At 40.4% G+C, this 17,407-nt stretch overlaps 1 protein-coding gene across 2 annotated transcripts in view; it reads left to right on the forward strand.

Annotated features, from left to right (window-relative positions):
* Positions 1-9,228: 9,228 nt before the first annotated feature.
* Positions 9,229-17,407, forward strand: part of CNTN5 (contactin 5) — a 1,236,361-nt gene continuing 1,228,182 nt past the window's right edge. Inside the window, exon 1 of one of the 2 annotated variants that reach the window (XM_058289033.2) lies at positions 9,229-9,388. The gene's annotated coding sequence lies outside the window, so the exon portion shown is untranslated. The remainder of the gene's footprint in view (positions 9,389-17,407) is intronic. The other variant, XM_058289032.1, reaches the window with a different exon arrangement.

Genomic DNA, 17,407 nt, shown 5'->3' on the forward strand with positions numbered 1-17,407 from the left:
CACTCTAGTTGCCTTCTCGGTGTGCACTGTTGGTTCTTATTTCTTTATGACTATAAAATATGGTCTTCCTCAAGTGTCCTGCCCTGGTCTGGACTTCTCAGCCATCATTCCCAGAAGATGAATCTCATCTAGTCTATGCCCCAGCCACCATCTATACCTGATTACGTTATTTTTTAAAGATTTTATTTACTTATCTCTCCTTACCACCTTGAAATTTGCACTTGCTGTGTCAGTTCATCTTCTTTGTTTCTTTAGGAGGCACTGGGAACCTAACCCAGGACCTCTGATGTGGGAGAGAGGTGCCCAATCCCTTAAGCCACCTCCATTCCCTGCTTTGTTTTGTCTCCCATTATGTTTTCTCTTCTTGTGTTTCTTGTTGTGTCAGCTTGCTATGCCTGCCTGTCCAACAGGCAGTGTTCTCCAGGAGGCACCAGGAACTGAACCACAGACCTCCCAGGTGGTTGGTGGGAGTTCAATTGCTTGAGCCACATCTGTTTCCCCTGATTACTTTATTTATTTATTTATTTTTTAAAAAGATTTATTTATTTAATTTCCCCCCCTCCCCTGGTTGTCTGTTCTTGGTCCGCTTCTGTTGTCGTCAGCAGCACGGGAAGTGTGGGCGGCGCCATTCCTGGGCAGGCTGCACTTTCTTTTCACGCTGGGCGGCTTTCCTCACGGGCACACTCCTTGCGCGTGGGGCTCCCCCACGCGGGGGACACCCTTGCGTGGCACGGCACTCCTTGCGCGCATCAGCACTGCGCATGGCCAGCTCCACACGGGTCAAGGAGGCCCGGGGTTTGAACCGCGGACCTCCCATATGGTAGACAGACGCCCTAACCACTGGGCCAAAGTCCGTTTCCCCCCTGATTACTTTAAAATCAAGATCTCTGCATTCAAAACATAGCTGTAATATACTATTCTATACAACTTTATTTAAGTGCTATGTTGCCATCTCCAAAAGTTAATCCAATTATCTTTGTGCTGCACCTGTATTCTCCAGTGCAGCTAAACCCACTATTGTGCAGCAGAGTTCCTCTTGTACTCCACTTAGCACAATGGATAAAGTATAAAGTATTGTTGACTTGGTGCACCTGGTCCTACTGCCCTAGAAGAAAAGAGGTAATGCATAGTGACTCTTCACTGTCACACACCCCCCACACACCTGGCTAGTACCCAAGTCCTCTTGATTTCCCATCCTGAAAGTCTCTGGAATCCATTGTCCTGCCACAAGTCTTATAATATCTTGCTGTGATGTTTTGGCTTATGTGTCAAGTTGGCCAGGTAATGATGTCCTGTTGTTTGTCCAGAAAGCACTGGCCTAATTGTTACTGTGAGGACATTTTGCTGACTTCAGTATCAGTGAGTTGCTTGCATCTATGGCTGATTACACCAATAATCAGCTGAGAAGATGGCCATCAGGAATGAAAGACCTCTCATCCAATCAGTTGAAGGCCTTAATAGAAGTGGTTTCAGTAGAGAGAATTCCCATCTCAGCTTCAGACAGACAGTATCTCCTGGGAACTCATCAAGGACATTAGTTGGAATCCCTGGTTTGCAGCCTGCCCTATGGAATTTAGATCCCCATTGTGGCATAAGATGATTTTATAAAATAGCATAATATTTACAGGTATCTTCTGTCGATTCTGCTTCCCTAGAGAACCCTGAATAATACACCGCCTAACTGATTTCTCTGTCTCAGTCCTATTTTTCTCCAAAGTTGTCTACAACTGATAAAAATTCTTTAATGATTCCAGTTCCTTCTTAATGCAGCTGCTACTTACCCCAATATACTTTCCTGCTCTGCATTCTCCAGGTACTATGGAATCTACCTATATTTGCAAATTTTAAGTTTTGTGAACACACCTGACTTTGAGATAGTATACTATGCTGTGATGATATGGGACAGATGTAGATATAACTATAGATAGAGATCTTTTTCACCCCCAGGCCAAAACTTCTATGCAATCTTCCAGTGGCAGTTAAATCTATGTCCTTAGGGGCCTCCATTCCATGCCCAGGCAAGTGGACTCCCAGGATATCTGTTAATTCAGATACGGCATGGCAGAGATTTATTTTCATGACTCAACTATGAGCTCCTTGAGAGTAGAGACAATGTATCTTTTTATGTAACTTATAATGAGCAGTAAAAAAGAATAGATTAAAAGAAGAAAGACTTAATTTTAACTATACCTATCCAAGTAGCATTGACACAAAAAATCCCTCAAAATTAGGAAATAGAAGGGATAAACATCTACTTACAAAAAGTATAATTTGAGGACTGCTTGAAATATCTCTTTTGCTATATATATATATATATTTTTTTATATGTGAATCTGTGAAATCATAAGTGCTGGGGATTGAACCGCGTCCCCCCTAAAGGCAAGTTCACATCACAACCCCTGGACCTGTGGGTGAGAACCCATTTGTAAACAGGAGCTCTGAAGGTATGACTTAAGGCAGGGATTCTTAACAAGGGACCCATGAGGAGAAGATCCCAGTGGAAACCAGCTGGAGTGCCCCAGCCTTCAGCATTCGTCCTCCGTCAATCTGCCAATAGGATTCCTTTTTGTTGCTATACAATGAGTAATTCTCTGTTCAGAAATCTGAAGGTGTTTTTTCCCCCTCATTATTCATCTAATATCCCCAAAGCTCTGTAATCATGACTTCTCTCCTAAAATTTTCAAACCTCGCTTGGTTGAATGTACATGTTCACTAATACTAATAACTCACTGCACATTACTTGTGCCGATTCCCCAGGCCTTCAGGGCCCGTCACTGCCAGTGGACGCTAAGTATGGAACACTCACTGCTGCCAGTTTTCAGCCACCGTTGTCCATTTTGTCTTATCTCCTCTTGTTCTCCAGGGGTGCTGATATGATTTCGCCTTCTGCTGGGTTTTTATCAGTTCCCACTGCCTCATTAATCAGCATCACTTAACACAGCCGTGAGCCTTCGTGAGGCCACCTTGTTCAGCCTTTCGCTGCCCTTGGGACTGTCCCTCGTAGTCCTCTTTTTCTTCCCTACAGCAAGACTGTCAGTCCTTTGTGAACCAATCATTACTAATCAATTAGTGTGCTAATTAAATCACACTTATTGTATTTTGGCCCCAAATGTCATGTCTTTTCATTGCACTAGTGTGACTCTTCCTTTCATGTGAAGTTTTTGCAGCATGCAGACGACAGGGCACGGGACATGCACGGTGTGTGAAAGACGTGTCACAGCGCTACAAGAGATTGATTGATTTTTGTTGCCATGTTAAATGAGCTCGAGATACTTACAAGAAAGGTGCTATTTTGAGCATAAAATATTGGTGTTGTAGCTCCCCTTGCACAGCTTATAAATTATATCTGGAGATTCCAGAGACACAAAGCAAGTTAAGTTTTGACCATTGTCAGCAAGCAAAGCTAATGTGGCTGTTCCCGAAGGAGCCGGCTGTGTCATCAAAACACTGGGCAGCTGAGCCGGGCTCCCTTCCTTGCCCTACCGGTTACTGTGAGCAGCGGCTTGCAGCGGGTCAGGTAGAAAGAATGCAGCCCAGTGCTGGGGCCAGGCTGCATCTGACCTGGTAACAGGACACTGATTTTCTTAATGCAGGCAAACTAGATATAAACGTGATTGATGGCAAAGAAATTTGAAACACCAAAATGTAATCTCTTCTGAACAAAGCAGCACTTTTTGTTAAAATCTATATTATCCTTCAAAATTGTGTGCTGTTATATGCCAATTAGCATGTTAAGTCAGGTATTATGCAGACAAAACACTAGAATGAGAAATATATAGTTATTCACTTTTTGAAGTGTATGAAAAAAGTTTTGCTCAAGCCTCATATTTAAACTTATTCATCTCTGTACAGTGCTTAGAGGAATAGGTTCCTAATAAATGTTGATTGAATGAAACAGAAGTGCCTGAGAATATACAAAAAGGCCATAAACTGCCAAGTAATAGGTTTCATCTAGCATTTTAGCTTGTTATGCAATTACGCTAAAATTATTTTTCATTTAATGTATTCTCTATTCGTGATATCTGTTCTCTGTATCTAGTCAGAAACTATTGTGCTGACTTAATTGTTGTTCTTGTTTTAATCAAAATGAGAATCTAGGGAACTGGTTGAGAACACTTCAGTGAAGGCAGTCTACTTGGGTTTGAGTTTCAGATAGACCATTAGTATAAAATAGAAGACTTCATCTAAAGCCTAATTCAACGCCTAGTGCATAGTTAACTCACAAATGTTAATGGCTCTTGTTGTGCCACTAAGTTTAAGACAGGCTGTAAAACACTTCAGCAGTTTGCAAGTTTCTTACGTGTTTATTAGATGCTGCATATTAAATCATCACTATATAATAACACTTCCTATAACCTCAATTGGTAATTTGGGGTTACTCTCCATTCCCTAAAAATTCAGAAAAATCCTTAGAACTCAAATGGCAGGCCTATTTAGAACATGCCTGCCATCTCGTGGTCAAAAGGAGTACCTATATGCTTACATGTGGGAAAAAAGGAGGTGGCAAGATGTTGTTTCTGCTTTGTAATCAGCCAGTTCCTTGAAATGAATCTTAGACAAACAAATGAGGCTTCGTATATATATTCTACTCAAACAAGAAATATATTTAAAAGCAAAAATGCGACTGAGTATGGGGAAAGTCCTTGGTCCACAGGAGGCATACAGTCTAGTTTGTTTCATACAGACAAGTAAAAAAATTCAAGCTGAATTATGAATACAAATTAGAAATATTGAGCTCAAATGTAAAGGAGACCAAGGCAGGTTGGAAAAGAATGACAGAGTATAATAACTGATAGCATATATTTTTTAAGGAAAGTAATTTTGGTTCATGGCAAAAAGTCCAATGCAAGTCAAGCTACTGTGCCTGACAGGCTTGGAAGACAAAGAAGAGATGGGAAATGTGCAAGACATAACAATCTTTAAAATCAGATAGAGCAAATTAGACTGAATGTAAGAAGCCATTCAGGAGAGTTGCCAGAATGAAAAGATTTGTTCATAAACAGAGACTACGTAGAGAATACTCTGGTCATGAAGAAATGTGGAAGAACAAAATCTTACAGGTTTTGTTTCTTTACAGAAACAACTTGATAGGACAAGATCGTGGTGAGAGGAAAAGGTATTCAAAATAGCAGAAAGGCATCTATTAAAGTGAGCTCCTTAAGTCCCTAGGATTCCTTAGACGGAATAGCTATCTAAAAATACAAATGCTTATCTGAAGGGAGCTACTGAACAAAAATTAATAGTACGTCAACTTTACTTTTAAGTTAGTAAGATTTCAACTGTGTCCTGTTTTCTACAATCTTGTTTAACTGCCAGTGCTTTTTCTTCTTTCCTGAGGAGAAATCTTTTGGTTGGACCATAGCGTTGCATCAGGGGAGGGTAATCGAGTAGAGGCCATCAGGCTTGTCCACAGCCACTGTGGGAGAGTTGGTTCCAGCTTCACCCAAACGTGGAGTGAGAACTCCTGTCATACCTCTTTATGGTTTGGGTTACAGGTGTGATCAAGGCATCCACGAAATAGGCTGTGTTTTTAGGGTTGGTTACTGAAGCAGCTGTTAAATTAATGAAGTCAGTGTATTTTCCAACTCTGATTAAGATATGTTTATTTCTGCTTTCACAAAACAGCTGTGGCATAAGTACTAAAACTGATGTTCTAACAACCCAAAATAAAATTAAAATCATCATTTTTTTGTCCAGTCAAGTAAAAGTCTACTTTGGGGTTTTCATGCTTTATTTATATTCATAGGGAACATCCATCTATGTTAGCATTGCAAGATTTTGATTTCCTTGAATTTATTTCTACTTAAGTCCTTTGAAGTTGACCATTCTTATTAGCATATGACATATACATAGAGGATTAAACATCAAAACAGAAAGCGTAAACGCTGAACGTAGCTCCAACAGGCAAAGCAGGTGATCCAGGGAAGACGCATCCAGTCTTAAACTGAGTGTTGCTCCCTGTTTCCCTTTTATGGCACAATTCGGTAGGGTATGATAATAATAACTAGAACCTAGAACCTTACATGAGTCGAATGAAGGGAAAGAGGAAGGAGGGCATGATTTAAAGGAAAAAATTTGTAATACAAATAAGACAAGAGCTTAGAGGCAACTCAGCTCTACAGATGTGCTGCATCTGCTCATTTGCCTACTGGGGAATAGGAGATACAGAGATTAGGATAGTGACACAAAGATGGCTAGATAGCAAGAGCAGATGTGCAACAGGACGTCTAGCCTCAGGTACCCCACACAGAATATGACCCGCTATGCCACTGTAACCCATGGAAAAGCATTATGCGTAATTCATTTAATATTCAAAAGATAGTTTATCATGGTAGAGAACAAGCTGGTCAGTTCTAAAAGTCCCTAAAGTTGTGAAATAGAAACATATGATCTTTTAAAACTGATTTTTAACAAAAGTAAACAGCATAGGAATTTTATAATAGTGCCTTTTTGTTGTTGCTTTTTGAAAGATAATTCTAAGTCAGGGCAATACTTTTAAATCCTTTAACCTGAGAATAATGGAAATCCTTAGATATGATACATATGAAAAGATATGATGGGTACTTGGAAACCATGAGGTAGTTTGTTGCTTCTTGGCAGACCTACTACAAGGGGATTTTTTTTCTTCTTACTCTTTTATACATTGCTGTTTTCCTCTCTAATTTCAGAAGCTGACCTACTTATACCTGAATCCATGGATATAATAAGATACGGAAGTCTGCATGATCTGTATAGACACCTCATTTTCCAAAGTCAACATTTAAAGAATGTACACCCCCAAAATAAAACGCCGTAACTGCAAAATTCTAGAGTCTCAGGAAGATGCACGAGCAGGCATGCTAATATTATGTATGTTACATATATATTTAGATATCAGTATATAATATATGTGGATATGGAATATCTAACCGTATAATACTACAAAATGGAACAGTATGCTCTAAAAAAGATGAGAATCAACGTGCCCGGTCCTTCTGGTTGTGACGAAGCTGCATGGTGCTGGACTCAAAAGCGGCCGTGTAAACCAGCCACCCCCAAATGACCTGCAGCTCGCATTCTAAATTTGAACTTATCCCACTTAACCAGGCCCAACATCTCCTCCTTCTCCCTCGAAGTCATCAGAAAAGCTCTAAAGTAAAAATACAATGGCATAACCGACTTGTTTAAAAATAAGTTCAAGCCCTCTTCCTGTGATCAGATTGCTTCTTTGATAAAAAAAAGTAAGGCATCTAAGCTTTTATATTCTTTGATTTAAAAAGGAGATTTTATCTACCTGCAGCACCTAAACCGTGCTTTTCCTTTTTGCTAATTGTGGGCGGGAGCTCTCAGTCATGTGACTACTGTCTCCCTCTGTACATTGGCTTCTAACGATCTTAATGGCAAACCGAGGGCATTTTCTAACACAACGTAAATGAATTTTTCTCCTGAACCAGACCTGGCTTCTTGTTATCTGTCCTACTATCCATTTTGTTTATGTCTTCTTTTTATTGACCTACATTTTTTGGAAAATTTTTAAAAAATTAAATAAATTTCCATAAGCCGAATTAAGTCGTGCCTGGAACAAGGCTAAACGAAAGAAAACACATGAAATGTAAGAGATAGTGGCTGAAAAGATCAGAAGTATGGAATCAGCGGTAATACACAGGGGTTCTAGGGAGCGAGGGCGCCTCAGCAGGCTCACCCTCACGCCCTCCCTGAAGGCTGGTGTGCTCTTCTTGGAAGGCAGAGAACAGACCGCACCCCACAGAAGCTCGAGGGCGCCCAGGCGCTGCCTCTGTTTCGCGAAGGATCTGCAGAGGTCATGAACGTCCTGGAGACGCCCGCTGTCCCCCAGCCTCCGCGCAGTGCGGGCGTGGAGCCCGCGGAGCAGAGCGCCCCGAGGAGCTGGGCCGCAGCCACCTCACTTCCCGCCTCGAGAAAATGCCCCGAGCCCTGGAGAGCAGGGGCAAAGTTGAAAGGACCGCAGGGCAGAGAAGCGTTAGAGGTGAACGCACCCCCGCGGCTCTGTGTGGAACCAGGAGTGAGCCTGCTCCTCAGGGCGGCCGTCAGGGCCGAGGCCGCCCGTCTGTCCCGCCTCCGTGGGGGAGGAGAGGGCGGGAAACCGGGAAAAGACCCATTTTAACGGCCAGCAGGGCTTGAGGGAGACACCCCAGCCGGCCCCGGGCCCCCGCGCGCTGGCCCGTTGGCGCCAGGACGCCCGGGGCGGCGGGCGGGGAAGTAGGGCCCACGCGCTGCCCGCCGGACCCCACGGGACCCCAGCCGGGCCCCGAGCCCCGTGCGCGTGCCTCAGCACAGCCCCGCGGAGGTCGACGCCGGCGCGCGGGGCCGCCCCGCGCTCCCGCCGGGCTCCCGCGTGCTCTGTGGAAACGCTCGGCGAGGGACGGGCGCTCGGAGCGTTTCCACAGACCCTCGGGGGGCGGCAGCCGGATCCGGCGGGGGGCGAGGGGCTCGGGACGGCGGGGAGGCGAAGGGGGCGGCCGAGCCGCGGCTCGAGGGCGGCGCCGGCTCTACCCCCGGGTGAGGTCGCCACTTCCAGGCGTCGCGGCTGAGACGAGAGCGGGGCGGCCGCCTGAGAGCCGGCGCGCGTGGCCTCCGCCTCTGTGGAGCTGCCTCAGGGGCGGCGAGACTGAAGAGGCGGGCGCCAGAGCCGGGCGGCCGTGGCCGGAGCCCGCCGGCGCGCGTGGAGCCGAGGCGCAGCGCCCCCCCAGGTGAGAACGCCGCCCCCCCAGCGGACCGAAGTGAAGGCAGCCTCGGTGCCGGCTGTCGGAGGGATAAGAAGCGCAGACGCGCCTGGGCGGAGCGGCGAGGCGGCTGCAGAAGGCGCTTCCCGCGCGCGGGGCGGGCGGCACCCCGGGCGCCAGAGCGGGGCAGAAGGGGAGCCCCAGGTGACCAGGGGGTCGGGAGAGCCCCCCGGCCGGCGCTCCCGCAGCCCGGGGACGTGCTGCCCGCGGAGCCTCCCGGGCGCGGCGACGGCGACAGCTGGGGAGGGGCGCGGGGCCGGCCCGGGCGCAGCCAGTGAGAGCGCGCGGCGCGGGGCGCGCGGGCGCATTGGCCGAGCCCCGCGCCGCCCGAGCCCGCGCGCCAGCCCCGCCGCCGGCCGCGGGGGGCGCCGCGCGGGCCCCGCACCTCCCCGACTGCGGAGCGGGGAGCTCAGGCGCGAGGAGGCGGCGGCCGGGCGCCCGGAGCCGGCGCGGGGAGGATGCGTTCCCGGGGCCCCCTCCGGAGGGCGGGGCGGGGGCGGCCGGGGGGCCGGCCCTGAAGGATCGCCCCCGCACACTTCTCTCCTGCCACAGGCGGGGAAGGACCTGCGGCGCGCGGACCCGGGCCGCCCGGAGCGGGATGGCGGGCAGGGACTGAGCCGCGGCGAGCACGCGAGGCGGCGGAGGCGGTAAGTGGCCGCGGGGCCGGTGGCTGCGCGGTCTCCCAGCCGCCACGGTGCGGGACGCGGGGCTTCTGCACAGCCGTCCTTTCTGGCCCTGTTGCCAGAGCGTAAAAACTCTAAGATAAAGCTCTTTTTCTTCTTCTTTAACATGTTATTTTTCTCTGCTGGGATTTTATGTCAGAAAGTTGAAGCAGAAGAGCAAATAGAATCTAATGGTGCATCTCGTAATCTCACCCCAATAAGAATCACCCATTCCTACAACTAAACCGTGAGGTGATGCATGCCAGGAGAGGGTCGAGATTTTCCTACAGAAGAAACTAAATGTTCGGAGAACAGGCTGCTGTTGTCAGGTCCTGAGTGGATGCCTTAGGATTAAGCAGCGCATATTCGAAAATAGAGTCCACATAGCTGTGGGCAGCTGGCAGAGCTAAAACTTGTTTTAATTCAGCAGCTATACCCTCTCTCTAAGTGGAGTTCGACGAAGTTGGAGATACTGAGAACACAGTGTCTTGGATTATGCTATGCTTTTGGTTGAATGATGCATAGGAATGTGATAGATCAAAAAAAGAATATAGAAATGTGTTCAGACATCTTTATTGAGTTTTTATTGAAACAAGTGGGAGAGAATATTAATTTGCATACATATGAACACAGTGTATAATAAATTAAGAATTATTTCGACAGCCTGAAAATTTTTGTTTTCATTCATTTTATTTTGGAAAGATTGAGAAGTCATTAAATGTTTTACAAATACTGTGTTTTTAAGTTTTACAACTCTTTCAGCATAAAAAATACAGTTCATTGTGGCAATTGAAATACCGATCTGGAAGCAAAAAACTTTTAAACTGTGCAGTGTTTTACCTACAATCAATTCATCTATTTGTTGCTTATTTTAGTAAAGGAAAATATTTTAGAGATGCCATGCTTCTACCTGGATTCTCAAATTTGACTCTGGAAATAAGGATGAAGAAAGTAGATGTTTACTGAGTTATCAGCATTCAAAAATACAGAAAAAATAAATATTGAAAATTTAAAAAAAATTTAAAGTGAGTGGAGGAGGTATAATTGATTCCTATTGAATTACAGAAGAACTCCAGATATGTTTATGACTATCATAGTGACCTTAGAGGAATTCATGATGTATTATTATCATGACCCTGAATATAAAAGAATTAGTAATGATTAGACCATTACGTTTTCAAAGTAACTATCATCAATTTTAAGCAACTTCTACATGTTTCTTTGCACATTTTCTTATTTCATGTCCAAAATCATTCTTATTAAAAGTTCTGTGTGGACCACTATATTGCCTTTCAAACTGGACAGGTATATATTTGCTCTAATTCAAGTAGTCAAAGCAACATGATTATGTAAAAATATGGCAAATAAAACAAATAATAAAAAAACATATTACATATGAAAACCAACTAAATCTAGTGAAGGACACAGCACAAAACTCAAAGGTTAAAAAGAAAAGTGATATAAAAAATGAAAGTGATTTCAAAAAGTAACTTAGGTGAAGTGTGTTGAGATGATATTTAAGCCTTTTTGAAAAAATAAAATCAGCGAAATGTTTATTATAATGTGAATGCCATTATTTTTGTGCCAGGGGCTGGGAAAAGCCCTTAAATTGTTCCCATTTAAAACTTCTGAAAATTTAAGGTTTGAGGAAGAAAATTGCTAATTTTAATTTCTCTTTGCATCCATAGACAATTACATGAAAAGAAAGTTAGAATTATTAAAAGTTATAAAAAAAGAACATTACCTCTGCCGTGATGAACTAAAATGCCCGACTTTGTTTCTAAGTTACAAGGCACCTGTATATCAAGGTGCTTTTGGAAATAGATTCGGGAAAGCTACACTTGTGGAATATTTTAATGTCTGGTTGAGGTGACCAACACTTCAACTGTTAGGTGGTCTAACCTCTTTATTAAGTTAGGAAGCCTACGTTTTAACTTAAAGCAAGAATGTAAGTATAAGATATGTTTATTTAAAAAGAATGAGTTGCTCTTGAAAATTTACTCAAGTTCATGTTTCAGGTTAAGTAACACTATATTAGAAATGTTAACAGGTTTGACTAATATATGTTTATTGAGATGTATTTTTATTTAATGGTTCAGAAAGCATTCACCACCATCAGTGTCAAGGTATTGGGAGCATGTTGTTTAGCCTTCAAGCTGACGTAGCACCAAGAACCAGAGGGTGTCAGTAAAGGGAAGAAGGTACTCCAAAGAGGAAAGCCAGGGTATGCTTGGCTGCCTGAGTCGTGGAGTTTGTCTTACTTCTCCTAGATTAAAAAAAAAAAGTATATTTTTGTGATTTTTTAAAAAAAATTATCAAGTGACTTTAATAATGTGAAGGTGATCTGGCTATATTTAAGACTAAATTGACAAAAATGTTCTATAGCAGAGCCTAGTATCTCCCTAATCCTTCAAAAGCTAATGTAGAATTTTATGAGGCTGAGATATTTAAAATACTGTGGTTTGCTGAGTTCAGAGTTCATGTCTCCTAATTTAAATAGATCCATACACTTGTGTAGGTTGGGCTCTGCAAATTCTGACTTCAAGAACTCAAGTTTATACATCTCTCTCTTATTGCTGAAGATACAAACATTAAGTGAAAGAGTTGAGTGTTTCTAGCAAGAGTTTTTTTTAGTCCTGTTTGGGGCTATTCGGCTTTGCTAATATGTTTCATGAACTTCTTAGCACTTTATGGCAGGAAAGAGGCTGGTCGGAAGCTCAAAGCAGGAATCCCTGCAGAGGTCTATTTTCTGAGCATCTGTGATCAATAATTCTGCATTAGAGATTGGTACATTTTAAAAAGTGATGAAGTGTATAAAACACCTTAACACTTAAGATTTAGGATTAAAATCTATTGTGATTGTTATCTGTTCTTGCTATCCATCTTCTTTCAATTAAATTTTTCCTCCTTTGTGAGTTTTGAATATCCACTGTTATATGGTTTGAAGAATTTGATCAATGGAACATTATCAGTTTATATTTCCCCAGACCCTTGAATTATATTTTTTAGTTAATTATTTTCATTGAAAATGAGGATAAGTTTGGTAGTGATTCTTTGATACAGTGGATAGAAGGTGAATATTTAAAGGGTTTATTATATATTACTTCTTTAAAAGGTATGGTTTTACAATTTTAAATTATTTCATCCGTTAGATTGTGCAGTATTAAATTATATCCTTTGACCTTGGTATAATAAGACTATGTATTTAAGTGCATTTATGTACTAGCTACTAAAAATACTTGTATAAGATAAATGTAGAACTTTTCTTTCCTATCATATATTTCAGAGTATTGCATAATGTAATTTTTACATTAAAGCTGCCTTAAACACCAAATCATAAAACTTAAAACCATGTCAAAATATGGATGCTCCATTTTTCTCCAGTGCAAGGAAATAGAACTCTAAAATAGCTCATGAAATAATTCCAAAAACTAAATAACATTTCTGTGTGTTTTATGGAAATAAAAAAAAAAAAAGCAACAGCTAATCCACCATTTCTTTATCTAATAAATATATTATTAAAATTATACTCATGTTCTTTTCCCATGTGTTCTTAAGCTGGAATTCCTTCTTAGCACAGTCATTTTTAAACACTAGATACATTTCACCACACACGTGCAAAGTAAATTTCTCTTCTTATTCTTTTCAGCAATGCCTTAGAAATCCAAAATGACCTCAATATAAGTGGCTTCCCTATGGATACTGTTGTTAAATTTATTTTTTAGCAAATGCTAACAGGTCTGACAGGAATTGCGCTTTTCCTGTTATGTCAATCATGGTTCCAAATATTTGATACACTAATTTGCATAGGCTAAAAAAGGTGAGATTTTCCCTGAAAGCAAGGAGCTCCTGCTTTTGTCTGAGCCTTCCACCACTCATCTTGCTGTGTAGTTTGTGACTTCACTCTCAAACATGGACCTGGTTCAGAAACAGGTCTAATCAGAGCATTATTGCAATTTTAAGCAACTGTATTTGGGGCTAATAGAAAAATGAAAGTATTTCTTTTAACTGAATGACCAAAAACTCTCTTTTGTGACCATTGACTGAAAAAGTATAATTATCTACATAAACATTTTGAGGAGAGCAGGAATGGACGCTATCATTCTTACAGTTGTTGGATCCTGAGGAAGGAAGTGTCTCATTTTCATTATGATCCAGTAGTAGCTACAGCGTGGGAAGCTTAGCAAGAGGAGTTTTGCTGACCACTTAGGTAATAAGTTGTGGGCTGAAATTCTCTTCCTTTTGATAGTTAAAGCATTGCCTGAAACAGTACCATGGGGAAAAATTAATAAAGCATTCTTATTGAGGGCAATACTCTAACAGGATAACAATATGAATAATGTGTCTAGGTCCATGACCAGATCTTTTAATGGATTTCCCAAAGTTCATTAGTTGCAGGAATTTGTATTTATGAGATGAAAGATAGAGAAATGGTATATTGATCTGGTGAAACATTTAAGTATATAAAGTTGCATCTTTATTTTTTAGTAATTAATTTCATAATTAAAGGTATTAAAGAACTTTTCTGAAACAATCAAATATAAAGGTAATATTCAGAAAGGTTAGAACAGATATTTTTATCTTCACAGATTTTTTCCATTTAAGTATTATATATAATTTACATTTCAATGATGGAACACTTCCTGAGATACTATTGTACTTAGCGTCTACGAAGTACAGAATAAGATGAAATCCCTGGTGATTAAAAAGAGGACTAATTAGAAGATAGAGGTGAGTGACAGTAGATATTTTAAAAAGAATTCTAGTTTTTCTAGAAGGAATTTTTTTGACTTAATTGGCATTCCTCATTTATTAAGTATAATGAGAAGTTTTCTTGGAAACTTGAACAGACTTATGTGCCCAAAAATATTTCTGAGAAAATTACGGAAAATCTCATATTTGATCTAAGTTAGGTTTTTATTTTTGCCTTTTTAGGTTAAATTATTTCGCATCTGTCCTCTTTATATTCTTCTCTAAAATATAATAGACTAACTGATCTCATCTCCCATGATGCAAGTTTATAAAACAGATAAGTTCATGACCACCAATTTTCCTAATTTTGAGTATTTTCAATTATAGGAACTTGTTATAACATTCACAGTAGATTCAAAACCTTAAACTTCATTGGTTAAATCAACATTCTTTTCTGCCTCTTTCAATGCAGTTATCCAAATAGCACTGTGTGAGGTAGTGAATGAGAATTCCTGGTGCTAAAACAAACATCTCATTAACGATCAGCATAAATTTCATGAGTTATTGATATAAATAAATGTTGTGGACGTAATCTGAACAAAGTAACAGATAAAACCATTTAGCACTGAAAGAACCTTACAGAGTTGCTATTTTCAAATATTTTTATAAAGACTAATAAACCAAGATACAAAGTAGTATTCAAGATTGCCCATAATGAAAAAGACAGAATTTGAACCCTCTTCTCTTAAATTTCTAGTTCAAATTTATAGTTTATGTATCCTTTTTTACTATGAAAATCTTTATATCTTTTAAAATAGATTGAGAAATAAATTTGTGTGATTCCCTTGTTACCATTTACATTAATAATCAAATACCAGTAAAACCTTATCCTTTAATGTTAGAAAATTTACAATCCAATTATATTAACCCAGAAGAAAGAGCCATACCCCAAATCCTCTTTTACTAAGAATGGAAAGTCTAGACAATTTAACTGATGTGAAAATGAAAATTTTCATGGTCAACTTAGTGTGTACTCTGTACTCAGTAGCTAAATGAAATAAGAAAAGTTTTTAGACTAAGTTTCAGGTAAGAAACCTGAGTATCTTTTGTCATATCACAATCAAGTAGGAAAAGGAACATAAGTGATCCTTTTCCACTTTACGGTATATTTTTAAGGGACCATCCATTTCCTTTGTTAATACTTTTTTCCCTCAGATTGACAGTTTTGTTTCAGTAATAATGCTTAATGAAATAGAAACACAGCTTGAAACAACTGGATGAGAAAATATTCCAGTGTATTGGCAAGTTTGGATAAAATGTATATCATGAGCTTCTTTAGGGAAATAAGAATTTTAAAGCATTGGATAACAAAGAATAAGTCTCTAGAAATATGCACTGATTTTCTAAGTCTTCAAGTTTAAATAAATCCATGTGTTTATACATGATAGTTTTACTGTTACAATACTAAGGGAAGCTGATAGAGAATAAAATAGATTCTGTAATAGGGTTTAGTCATCAACGTTTCCAAACCAAAGCTCATTTATGCTTAGTTTGAATAATGTGACATACATTACTAGAATGAATGTATATGTTCAATATTTTTTCAACCACAAAATAGAAAGTTCAATGTATGTAGAATGAATGAATGTATATGTTAAATATTTTTTCAATCACAAAATAGAAAGTTCAAATTATTTCCTAATTGGATAACATGTGACAACTTATAGAACATGGTCATTAAAATGATTAACTAGTAGGTCTTTCTTACCCTAAGAACTAATTTAAAACTGAAATCCTTTGGTTGTGATTGTGTCACATAGAAAGATAACCTAGGAAGCTGAGAAGTATCTGTGGACCTGAATATAACCTAAATAGGCATAGTGCAACTCAGGGGGAAGTTGTTTCATATAGTGCTGAGGTTTCTGGTATAAAATTATTTTTCTAGGTGTCTTCTCTCAAAGGTTTAATTGTCAGAGTATGACAAGGATTCTTTCTGTTTTGTGGGATAAATTCAAAATGTAAAACTCTCTTTCCCTTTATGTACTGAATATTTCAAGGTGACCGTACCTGTGTAGAAAAGAAGAGGTAAAAGACTGCGGCTAAAAGGTCACTGTCTAACCTGAGATCTTTTTCACTATAAGCAATTAGCGAAAATGTGCAAATCTCTAGTAGCAAATGTAAAAGAAATTCTCCAAGCCCAATGAGTAAATGGTCCTTAATATCACTGACTCTGAATTCTTCAGTATTTCCAAAGAACCATAATCTTAATAGGAAAGGATGGTTACTTGGGTTTTAAGTTAAATGACATGGAATTAATTTTATGAAAATATACCATATAAACTGTTTTTTTAAAAATGTACATTTGTTTTTCTGTTCTCAAATGTGATATTAGTCTGTATCTTAAAGACTAAACTTAAAAGTAATCCCTTTTGCATTTAAAACTAGTTGTATATCACTACTCTCTTTCCAGTAGCCTACTATGGGTGGTTGCAATTCTAAGTAAGAGTATAAAGGGGACTCAGTAGCTCCTGGCCTGGTGGAGGAACTACACACATGGGGGGAGTGGATTTCGGTGTGAACTGGATGAGTTGTAGACAGCTGAGATGCTCGTGGTCAGTGTACTCCTTCTGAAACTTCTGTTACATTCTCTTACTGATTCTTTGCAGCTTGGACTATTTTGTGCTAGCATTGGCTGATCAATTTTTGTGTTTACTTCCCAGTGGCTAAGTCACCTTTAGGTAACTTCGTCTCTGATAGTCACCCAGCCACCTTAAATGAATGTTGTTTTTCTACATCTTGTTATAGCCCTAATTTCAGTGTCTCACAGTCACCTAGACTCCTGATCCAGCCAAATCTGAGGTAAAATGAACGTGGCTTAGATGCTGTGAAAAAACGGAATTCCTATGTATCGTTGTAAATAATCTTGGTTTGCTCTCAGTGTTAAGTTTAGCATATTCACCATATGGGGCTGGTGAAGATTATTTTACAGGGATTTGCTTACACAGCCTCTTGCAGATAGTAATAGTTACAGTAGTAGTAGAAGTAGTAGTAAACATTTTCATAATTATAATAATATAACTCTCATAGGGAGATGGCATGGATTAGGAGATTTGGTGTTTGAATTTAAAGGTTCAATTGACTCTATACCTTAATAACTGTATAACTTTAGACAAGTTACTTAGCTTTTCTGTGCCAGCAGTTTCTTTACATGCAAAATTAGGGTAAAACTCTCATGCAGCTGTGGTAATACATAAGAAATATATTGCACTTTATCATGACAGAAACATCAAAAAATAAGGTGTGGGAGGAAAT

Source organism: Dasypus novemcinctus, chromosome 27 (genome assembly GCF_030445035.2).
Source record: "Dasypus novemcinctus isolate mDasNov1 chromosome 27, mDasNov1.1.hap2, whole genome shotgun sequence".
Lineage (NCBI taxonomy): Eukaryota > Metazoa > Chordata > Mammalia > Cingulata > Dasypodidae > Dasypus > Dasypus novemcinctus.